General features: G+C 40.3%; 1 long non-coding RNA gene across 1 annotated transcript; it reads right to left on the bottom strand.

Annotated features, from left to right (window-relative positions):
- Window positions 1-3096: 3096 nt before the first annotated feature.
- On the bottom strand, window positions 3097-8743 carry LOC135481517 (uncharacterized). The gene is made up of 4 exons (XR_010446030.1): window positions 8604-8743; window positions 6943-6984; window positions 4726-4767; window positions 3097-4494 (listed from the first exon to the last, which is right to left on the bottom strand). It is a non-coding gene; the product is annotated as an uncharacterized LOC135481517 (long non-coding RNA).
- Window positions 8744-11354: the final 2611 nt, after the last annotated feature.

Here is an 11354-nt window from a genome sequence, read left to right as displayed (position 1 = left end):
TATTTATCAGGCACGTCTGTAGATGGACACAGACCCCTATTACAACTTTCGTTTTTCGGTAGGGTTTGTAGGAGGTGTGAGCTTTATTGATGAAAGTTTGAAATTCTGGGCGAGAGGACACCAGGCGTGAGGTAGTGATGATGTTGCAAGTGACGTCCCCTTGGCGTTGCTAGGCACGCCTCCCAGCTGCCGGCATGGAAAGGTCCAGATTTTGACGGTCAAACTGTGTCAAGATTTTTATGCCTTGTTTCTCACATGCTGGGCCAGGTATGCACCAAAGCTTATTGGCCACGGAATGTTTGAGACTGAACTACAGCGCTAGACGTTAACATTTTCGCTTATAGAAAATTAATGTGGGCCTGAGGCCAGATAGTCCAGGGTGATAGACGAGTGTCAACAGGCAGTACAATCACTACCAGACTCTCCAGGATATGCCGCCTACATTGTATCAGGCACGCCTGTAGGTAGCCTGCACAGGGCAATCGAGCAGTTTCTTGCCACACAACACCGGCGAGCCTTGACCTGGTCGGACTTACGGCAGTATGTGATAACAGCCTGCCTGTGGGCAAATGAGGACGAGAGGTTGAAATGATCTACACTTTGGTAGACTAAAACTTGACTACCCTCATGGGAAAATAAGGTGGCCTGAACCGAACGTACCAGCTTGTAACCCCCTCATCACGTGACCGGTATCAACAGTAAAGGAAACCACTGGCTACCCGTGCATTGATAGGGTGTTGGACCTGCACCAGAACGTTTTCGACAGCAGCAAACGTCGAAATGGAGGAAAACATCCTAACGTCATGTGCACCATTCCAACCGGTGATCACCCGCCCATCAGACTACGTGCGTACCGGCTGTCCCTAACGAAACATGTGGTCAAAAAACAGGTCCGAGAGATTTTAGAGGCTGGAGTAATTAGACCATGGACATCACCATGGGCGTCCCCCGTCACCTGGGTTCCTAAGAAGGATGGTTCAACGCGTTTCTTTATTGACTATAGAAAATTGAACTCACTAGAAAGGACAGTTACCCATTGGCATTAATTAATGATATTTTGATTCTTTAGGAGGTGCTTTTGTTTTTACACAGCCAGATTCGGTTTAGGGACAGAACACTCGAGAGTGCTTTTACCTAAGTACTGCAGGCAACGGGTAGTACAGCAAGCACTCGAATGTGCGGGTCATCGTCGTTTACACAAGACGTTAGGTTTAGTTAGGGACTCATTTGTTTGGAAGGGAATGCGAAAGGCTGCGATGTCTATAACTGACAACTGCCCAACAACCTAAATTAACATAAGGGTGAAAGTGAGATCAAGGTACAATGAAATGCCTGTACCAAACTACCGAGGATAACTTATAATCATGGGCTTAATTGGACCCCTTCCACGTTCATCCAAAGGGAACGTATACATAATAACTATAATGAATCATCGTTCGGTTTGGGCTGAGGCTTTCCCTATAGGAGCGAAAACAGCTTGTAATGTTTGTAATAACTTGTAATAACTGATTTGGATAAGGAATTCAATGCATATGAATTTAAAACCAGACTGATATCAGTAGGTATTGATCATAGAAGGACAACTCCTTACCAGCTTCAGGCTAACGGGAAAACCGAACGCTTTTACAGAACTTTGAAAGATTTGTGTGTCTGTGTCCGTCTGCCTATGTCGGTCTATCTGTGTCCGCCTGTCTGTGGCCGTCGGTCTGTGCCCGTTCGTTCGTATCCTTGTCCGGGCTATATTTCAAATTGTTTCTGTGTGCAGTTTGCATTTTTTTTTGCTCATTTCTGCAGATGTCATGGGAACCCAAATGCCCTTACCTGATATCTAGTAGATAAGAATAAACTTCGTGTCGGTGCGATAACTTCAATTGTTTTACATGAACAGTTTTAATTCTTGATGACTGCATAGATTATGGTTACGGGTTTTAGGCTTTTTCGACAAAATCTCTATTCGACAATAATGTTCATTTAAATATGTTAAACAAACATGGTATTCTGCAAAATAGAGTAAGCGGTGTATACAAGCCTTTCAATATCTCCTACAACAGAGCAGTAGCTTTGTTCTTCTCTAGTTGTTGTTCACATTTAATATTTCCTGTAACAGAACACAAGCCCTGGTTACCTTGGTTAAACATTTGTCATTTTGTCTGTAACAGATATGCAGTGTGGTCACTCTGAGATTACATCTCACATTTCCTGTTCTAAAGCAAGAGCTACCCTCGTTCCGCTTATGACGTTTTGCCTACGTGGTTGCACAGAGTTTACTTCTGACATCTATTGTAAGAGAGCACCAGCTTTAGATCACTAGGTTCCCGTGTTTTCACGTCTAACATTTCTTTATTTCAACATCAGCCCTATTTTCGCCATGTTACTCCAGAACGTCTGTTAGTGATCTCCAGCCCATTCATCGTGGTTTTGTCACCTGATTACCCCAACATGTAATAGTAAACCTGCGTTCTAATACCCCTTCTAGCATTTCAGTAGACAAACATGCGCGTTTCCTTGTATTACCCTCGGAGTGGCCTGGATTATAGCTTATATCTGACATGTCATGTAGTGAAGCACCGGACTGACCAACAGACAAACCTCGATTTCATGTCTGAGGACATACGCAGCCATTATCCTCATGCGTGTATATATATGTCAGGAAATGAACAAGTATGTCTTCACCTAAATTAAACCAGTTAAATTTGAAATAAGCTACAGATTGATACAAGGTCGACATCTTCCCGATTCTCTTACGATACATAGTGTCAGTTCCATCTTATTATCCTGTCCGTAGACCTTCTGTAGGTACCGTTACAAGATGGCGTCGTCCCAGTGGCAGGCTACGGGTCTCCAGACCCTCTTGAATATGAAGTAGGTCAAAACACGTGCTAAATTGTGTAATAGATGCTTCTCGCATTTCACTATAAACTCTTCTGTGGATAACACACAAATCCACGTACTTACACAGATCAAGACAATGCACGTGAGACCATTTTATTGAGAACAGAATCGTAAGCGTCAGGACATTGACAGTGGAGTTTCAGTAATATTTACAGAGATTGGCCGTCTCTATTGATACCGCTAAGATGTCTGAAACACGCTAGTGATTTCCATGAAAACCTGACCACAGTCTGACTGCAGTAGCCACTAGTACAGTATTAACACATGTAATGCCCAGAAACAGTTTTATCCTCACAGGGAGTTCACGTTTCGAAAACTTGGAGCTACAATTCAACTAAAACCACTCCAGATTTAGAAAGAATGGCCACAGAGCAAACACCTTGGGCAGGGAAATTGTAGATTTCGCCGTTCTCACTGCATGTTGGTGGGGTCTGAGTGGCAACAAGGCGTCGACATTTCTCGTGTGATGTTTTTCGCGGTAGATGAAGACCTTGTTAACACGTACAAACCGTTGTATAAACATGTAATAAGTTACGAAAGTTAGGTTGTCGTTCAAAATAAAAAAGTTTTATAACAAACAAAGCTGACAATTCCACCACTTTTCTTTTGTTTGAACGGATGGCAAAGCATATTTACCATTCGTTTTGATCGGTTGTATAGCGAATACAACAGGAGAAAATTATTACCATGTTCTAAATGGCATTGAATTCAATACACTTCCATTGTTCTTTGGTATTTTTCAAGGTTCTTCGTTGTACCAGATTTAATTAAAAATTACAAAAATTCCTTAACAGAAAATCACTTTATCCCGCGAATAAAATCTATTTCTTCCGCACAGAAATGACGCTACCATATTATGTTAAAAAAGAACATTTCAAAGTAGGCTTACATAAACCTGTACGACATGGAGCGCCCATTTTCCAGCATGGCAATTTCCTCAGCAATCACAATCAGTAAACCAATCGATTTTAATCTCATTGAATACAGCTTCACCCTCTCACTGAATACAGCCCCCCCTTCGTGTAAGCGATGTTATGTGAACAACTGCCAGGGATCAGAGGTGTATTTGCGCTTGGTGATATTCATGTGGGCATGTAATCAGGGATGAGATGTGGTTTTGCGCTTGATGGTGTTTATGTGGACACGTAACCAAGGATCAGACGTGGGCCTGCGCGTGGGGATATTGAAAGGGGCATCTCACACGAATCAGAGGCAACTCACATAAAAGCCTTGAGTTTGCGGGCACAAAATCCCACTATTGTTCGCCAATTACAGTTTTACAGTATGATAAATAAAGTTAACGGCTGCAATATTAACATAGTAATATTTATACAGAGATCTCAAGAAATGTTATACGGATTGAAAAATTATTACCTAATCTCATTTATTAAAAATTAACAAGAGGAAAAGCAAATACAAAAAAGATATTCCTTCACTTTATATAGCAACTATTTTTTGCAGGATATATCATCTTATTTACATCTACATTTATATATTGTTAATATCCTATAAAGCGTCCACAGTGACGTTGATCCTGGACACGTCATAGAGATGACGTCTGTTGCTACTCTGGTCACATCCGAGGCTGAACATAGGCACCATCTGCAGATAGACAAGAACAACTCAGGAGTGAAACTTATTTTTCTAAATCTCCATGATCCGCTGAAGAAAAAAATCTTCTACATACAGTATTGGCTGTTAATCTATTTACATGCTATACGGGCCACCGGATTAATTTTTATCGCGCATTTAGGTTACTGGAAAAAGTAGAGTTTTTTGTTTTATACTTCTCACTTCTGCAAACTGTACTTTAAGAATAAGTGTTAGTTTTACCATTGTTATTTGTGGGGTTCATCCTTTCATACAGCGCTGGCGCTGCAAAGACACAGAAAGACAATGCAATACACAATACACAGCAAACAACTGTCTGTACACAGACCATAGAACAACGTAGACACTATATAACGAGCTTTAGTTTAGTGTTTTATAGTCCAAGGGTCACGTGACTACAAGGCTTTCTACGCCTATTGGTTCCTTTTTTAGTCCAGTACCTATTATGTCATAGTGACGTGTTGAACCGGTACAAGGTACTGAATTTCTTAGCTATTGTAGACTCAGTTGATTGTAACTAGAATTTAAACAAAGTCTCTGGTGTGTGTCGACATGGTAGCGATAGTCAACTTAGTGGACGATTGATATGGGGAAAATGCCTTTTACATTGTCAATACAGTTTGTCATTGTGACAATCAATAACTGTATGGTATGTCACTGTGTCGTGTAATATCAGATACTGGTCATTACCTGTACATTGTGTCACTGTGCGGTATTATATTACATAACAATCATTACCTGTTCAGTGTGTCATTGTGAAGTGTTATATCACGTACTGGTCATTACCTGTGTAGTGTGTTATTGTGATGTGTCATATCACGTACTGGTTATTACCTGTACAGTGTGCCATTGTGATGTGTTATATCACGTACTGGTCATTACCTGTGTAGTGTGTTATTGTGATGTGTCATATCAGATGTTCATTATTACCTTTTCAGTTCGTCACTGTGGCGTATATATCACATACTGGTCATTACCTGCACAGTGTGTCATTGTGATGTGTTATATCACGTACTGGTTATTGCCTGTACAGTGTGCCATTGTGATGTGTTATATCACGTACTGGTCATTACCTGTGTAGTGTGTTATTGTGATGTGTCATATCAGATGTTCATCATTGCCTTTTCAGTTCGTCACTGTGGCGTATATATCACATACTGGTCATTACCTGCACAGTGTGTCATTGTGGCTTGCCATATCAGGTATTCATCAATACCTTTTCAGTTCGTCACTGTGACCTATTATATCAGGTACTAGTCATTACCTGTACAGTGCGTCATTGTGACGTGTTATATCAGATACTAGTCATTACCTGTACAGTGTGTCATTGTGATGTGTTATATCACGTACTGGTCATTACCTGTGTAGTGTGTTATTGTGATGTGTCATATCAGATGTTCATCATTACCTTTTCAGTTCGTCACTGTGGCGTATATATCACATACTGGTCATTACCTGCACAGTGTGTCATTGTGGCTTGCCATATCAGGTATTCATCAATACCTTTTCAGTTCGTCACTGTGACCTATTATATCAGATACTAGTTATTACCTGTACAGTGCGTCACTGTGACGTGTTATATCAGATACTGATCAATACCTGTACAGTGTGTCACTGTGACGCTGTATATCAGATGCTAGTCATTACCTGTACTGCATGTAACCGTGACGTGTCATATCAGATACTGGTCATTAGCTGTACAGTAAGACACTGTGACGAGTTAATGAGATATTGATTATTACCTCTACAGTCTATCATTGTGACGTGTTATATCAGATACTGGTTATTATCTGTACAGTGTGTCATTGTGACGTGATATATTGGATACTAGTCATTACCTGTACTGCTTGTAACTGTGACTTGTTATATCAGATACTTTTCATTACCTGTGCATGTCCCTGTGACGTGTTATATCAGATACTGGTTATTACCTGTACAGTGCGTCATTGTGACGTGTTATATCAGATACTGATCACTACCTGTATAGTGTGTCATGGTGACGTGTCATATCAGATACTGATCATTACCTGTACAGTGTGTCATTGTGACGTGTTTTTAAACATACTAGTAATTACCTGTACAGTGTGTCATTGTGACGTGTCATATCAGATACTGGTCATTACCTATACAGTGTGTCATTGTGATGTGTCATATCAGATACTGGTCATTACCTGTACAGTGTGTCATTGTGACGTGTTTTTTAAGATACTGATCATTACCTGTACAGTGTGTCATTGTGACGTGTTTTATCAGGTATTGATCACTACATGTACAGTGTGTCACTGTGACGTGTTAAATCGGATGTTACCACTGCAGACATTTAACATATCCTTAAAGCTGTGTGTAATGAATCCATCATAAAATAACTTGATGTTATACATACTGACAACTGACAATACAATACAATACAATACAATACTGACAATAACGATCACCTACCGGACTGAGCTGCATGATCTATCATCTGGTATGGGGCATTGACTGAAAACATGAAAAGAATGATAAATATACCAGGGATCTGCATTATCACTGCAAAATCTTTAACCACCAAGTGTGGCAATATCAAGTAGTGGAAGAAGTAGATCTTAGAGAAAAATTATTAGGCATAGTTGGCGGCTGAGTTGAACTCGAGAGCGTTGGACTTTAGACTGATGCAATCAGACTGCTTTTCAAGGTATGGAGCAAATCTATTCAGGTCTCTTGACAATGTTTATTCATTTAAATGGTGTTTTATGCCGTACTCAACAATATTTCACTTATACGGTGGCGGTCTTGACAATGCGAAGTCTGTAAGTTCACGTGTTATGATGACGGACGGCTGCGGTGAACTCAGAGAAAAATGTGTTCCGATCGCTTGAGAATATGTGATAGCTGCAGTTAAACGGGATTAGTTGGCAGACTGGAACTTACAGTCCCATGAAACAGCAAACCAAAGAATTGATCTACATGACTGGTGTCGAACTCATTATTGTACATGTCTAGTTCATTTATTTATTTGATTGGCGTTTTACGCCGTACTCAAGAATATTTCACTAATACGACGGCGGCCAGTATTATGGTGGGAGGAAATCGGGCAGAGCCCGGCGGAAACCCACAACCATCCGCAGGTTGCTGGCAGACCTTCCCACATGTCTAGTTCATTGATCACCCACCAGTCATGTTTCCTTGGTTCGTGTTGCAGTGCCCTGATGAGACACGAACAATCAAACCAGTGAAGTGATCTGGGATGTTTCCTTGGTTCGTGTTGTAGTATCCTGATGAGACAGGAACAATCAAACCAGTCATCTGACCTGGGATCACCTACCAGCCACATTCCCTTTGTTCGTGTTCCCGTATCCTGATGAGACACGAACAATCAAACCAGTCAACTGACCTGGGCTCACCTACCAGCCATATATTCTTGGTTCGTGTTGTAGTATCCTGATGAGACACGAACAATCAAACCAGTCATCTGACCTGCGATCACCCACCAGCCATATTCCCTTTGTTCGTGTTGCAGTATCCTGATGAGACACGAACAATCAAACCAGTCATCTGACCTGGGATCTACCAGCCATGTTTTCATCGATCGTGTTGTACTATTCAGATGAAACCTCAACCAACAAACCAGTGAACTGACCTGGTATCACATACCAGCCATGTTTCCATGGATCATGTGGTAGTGTTCCGATGAAACTTCAAACAAGTGAACTGACCTAAGATCACCTACCAGTTATGTTTTTATGGATCGTGTTTTACTGTTCCGATGGAACCTCAAACAAGTGAACTGACCTGGTATCACATACCAGCCATGTTACCATGTGGTACTGTTCCGATGAAACCTCAAATAAGTGACCTGACCGGAGATCACCTACCAGTTATGTTTCTATGGATTGTGTTGTACTATTCCGATGAAACCTCAAACAACAAACCAGTGAACTGACCTGGTATCACATACCAGCCATGTTTCCATGGATCATGTGGTAGTGTTCCGATGAAACTTCAAACAAGTGAACTGACCTAAGATCACCTACCAGTTATGTTTCTATGGATCGTGTTTTACTGTTCCGATGGAACTTCAAACAAGTGAACGATACATGTGTGCTCCATATAACACCTACCTGTGGAATCTTGTTGAACATTATAGTAGTCTGGTGACACTGCAAAGAAACAGAAACCGACAAACAATAGGCAATATAAGGATAATACTACTTTTACGTTTCACAGACTTTAAAAGGGTTGATCTGATAAGTCCACTGCGCAATCTTCATTTTTTTATAAACAAAATAAGATGGGGAGGGAGTGTAATTAATTTTAAACGGATCTCGCACTGTTCAATTTAAGGTTTTATCTGTATCTAGTGGAGGACGAAAACAGTAGCGCCGTGTAACATCATTACCTGTTCAGTGTGTCATCGTGAAGTGTTATTTCACGTACTGGTCATTACCTGTACAGTGTGTCATTGTGATGTGTTATATCACGTACTGGTCATTACCTGTACAGTGTGTCATTGTGATGTGTTATATCACGTACTGGTCATTACCTGTGTAGTGTGTTATTGTGATGTGTCATATCAGATGTTCATTATTACCTTTTCAGTTCGTCACTGTGGCGTATATATCACATACTGGTCATTACCTGTTCAGTGTGTCATTGTGGCCTGCCATATCAGGTATTCATCAATACCTTTTCAGTTCGTCACTGTGACCTATTATATCAGATACTAGTCATTACCTGTACAGTGCGTCACTGTGACGCTGTATATCAGATACTAGTCATTACCTGTACAGTGCGTCAATGTGACGCGTCACATCACATAATAATCATTGTTTGTATAGTGTGCCATTGTGACGTGTCATCAGATATTCATTATTACCTTTTCATTTCGTCACTGTGACGTATTATATTAGATACTGGTCATTACATGTACAGTGTGTCATTGTGGCATACTATATGAGATACTGGTCATTACCTGTGCAGTGTGTCACTGTGATGAGTTATATGAGATACTGGTCATTAGCTGTACAGTAAGTCACTGTGACGTGTTATATGAGATACTGATTATTACCTGTACACTGTGTCATTGTGACGTGTAATATCAGATGCTAGTCATTACCTGTACTGCATGTAACCGTGACGTGTTATATCAGATACTGGTCATTAGCTGTACAGTAAGTCACTGTGACGAGTTAATGAGATATTGATTATTACCTGTACAGTCTATCATTGTGACGTGTTATATCAGATACTGGTTATTATCTGTACAGTGTGCCATTGTGACGTGTTATATTGGATACTAGTCATTACCTGTACTGCTTGTAACTGTGACTTGTTATATCAGATACTTTTCATTACCTGTGCATGTCCCTGTGACCTGTTATATCAGATACTGGTTATTACCTGTACTGTGCGTCATTGTGACGTGTTATATCAGATACTGATCACTAACTGTATAGTGTGTCATGGTGACGTGTCATATCAGATACTGGTCATTACCTGTACTGTGCGTCATTGTGACGTGTTATATCACGTACTGGTCATTACCTGTACTGTGCGCCATTCTGACGTGTTTTTAAAGATACTGATCATTACCTGTACAGTGTGTCATTGTGACGTGTTATATCAGATACTGGTCATTACCTATACAGTGTGTCATTGTGATGTGTCATATCAGATACTGGTCATTACCTATACAGTGTGTCATTGTGACGTGTTTTTAAAGATACTAGTAATTACCTGTACAGTGTGTCATTGTGATGTGTCATATCAGATACTGGTCATTACCTATACAGTGTGTCATTGTGACGTGTTTTTAAAGATACTAGTAATTACCTGTACAGTGTGTCATTGTGACGTGTCATATCAGATACTGGTCATTACCTATACAGTGTGTCATTGTGATGTGTCATATCAGATACTGGTCATTACCTATACAGTGTGTCATTGTGACGTGTTTTTAAAGATACTGATCATTACCTGTACAGTGTGTCATTGTGACGTGTTATATCAGATACTGATACTTACATGTACAGTGTGTCACTGTGACGTGTTAAATCGGATGTTACCACTACAGACATTTAACATATCCTTAAAGCTTGTAACTGTGACTTGTTATATCAGATACTTTTCATTACCTGTGCATGTCCCTGTGACGTGTTATATCAGATACTGGTTATTACCTGTACAGTGCGTCATTGTGACGTGTTATATCAGATACTGATCACTACCTGTATAGTGTGTCATGGTGACGTGTCATATCAGATACTGATCATTACCTGTACAGTGTGTCATTGTGACGTGTTTTTAAACATACTAGTAATTACCTGTACAGTGTGTCATTGTGACGTGTCATATCAGATACTGGTCATTACCTATACAGTGTGTCATTGTGATGTGTCATATCAGATACTGGTCATTACCTGTACAGTGTGTCATTGTGACGTGTTTTTTAAGATACTGATCATTACCTGTACAGTGTGTCATTGTGACGTGTTTTATCAGGTATTGATCACTACATGTAGAGTGTGTCACTGTGACGTGTTAAATCGGATGTTACCACTGCAGACATTTAACATATCCTTAAAGCTGTGTGTAATGAATCCATCATAAAATAACTTGATGTTATACATACTGACAACTGACAATACAATACAATACAATACAACACAAAACTGACAATAACGATCACCTACCGGACTGAGCTGCATGATCTATCATCTGGTATGGGGCATTGACTGAAAACATGAAAAGAATGATAAATATACCAGGGATCTGCATTATCACTGCAAAATCTTTAACCACCAAGTGTGGCAATATCAAGTAGTGGAAGAAGTAGATCTTAGAGAAAAATTATTAGGCATAGTTGGCGGCTG

Source organism: Liolophura sinensis, chromosome 1 (assembly GCF_032854445.1).
Source record: "Liolophura sinensis isolate JHLJ2023 chromosome 1, CUHK_Ljap_v2, whole genome shotgun sequence".
NCBI classification, from domain to species: domain Eukaryota; kingdom Metazoa; phylum Mollusca; class Polyplacophora; order Chitonida; family Chitonidae; genus Liolophura; species Liolophura sinensis.
The sequence above is the reverse complement of the archived record's forward strand: the minus strand, read 5'-3'. Positions and strand labels throughout refer to the sequence as shown.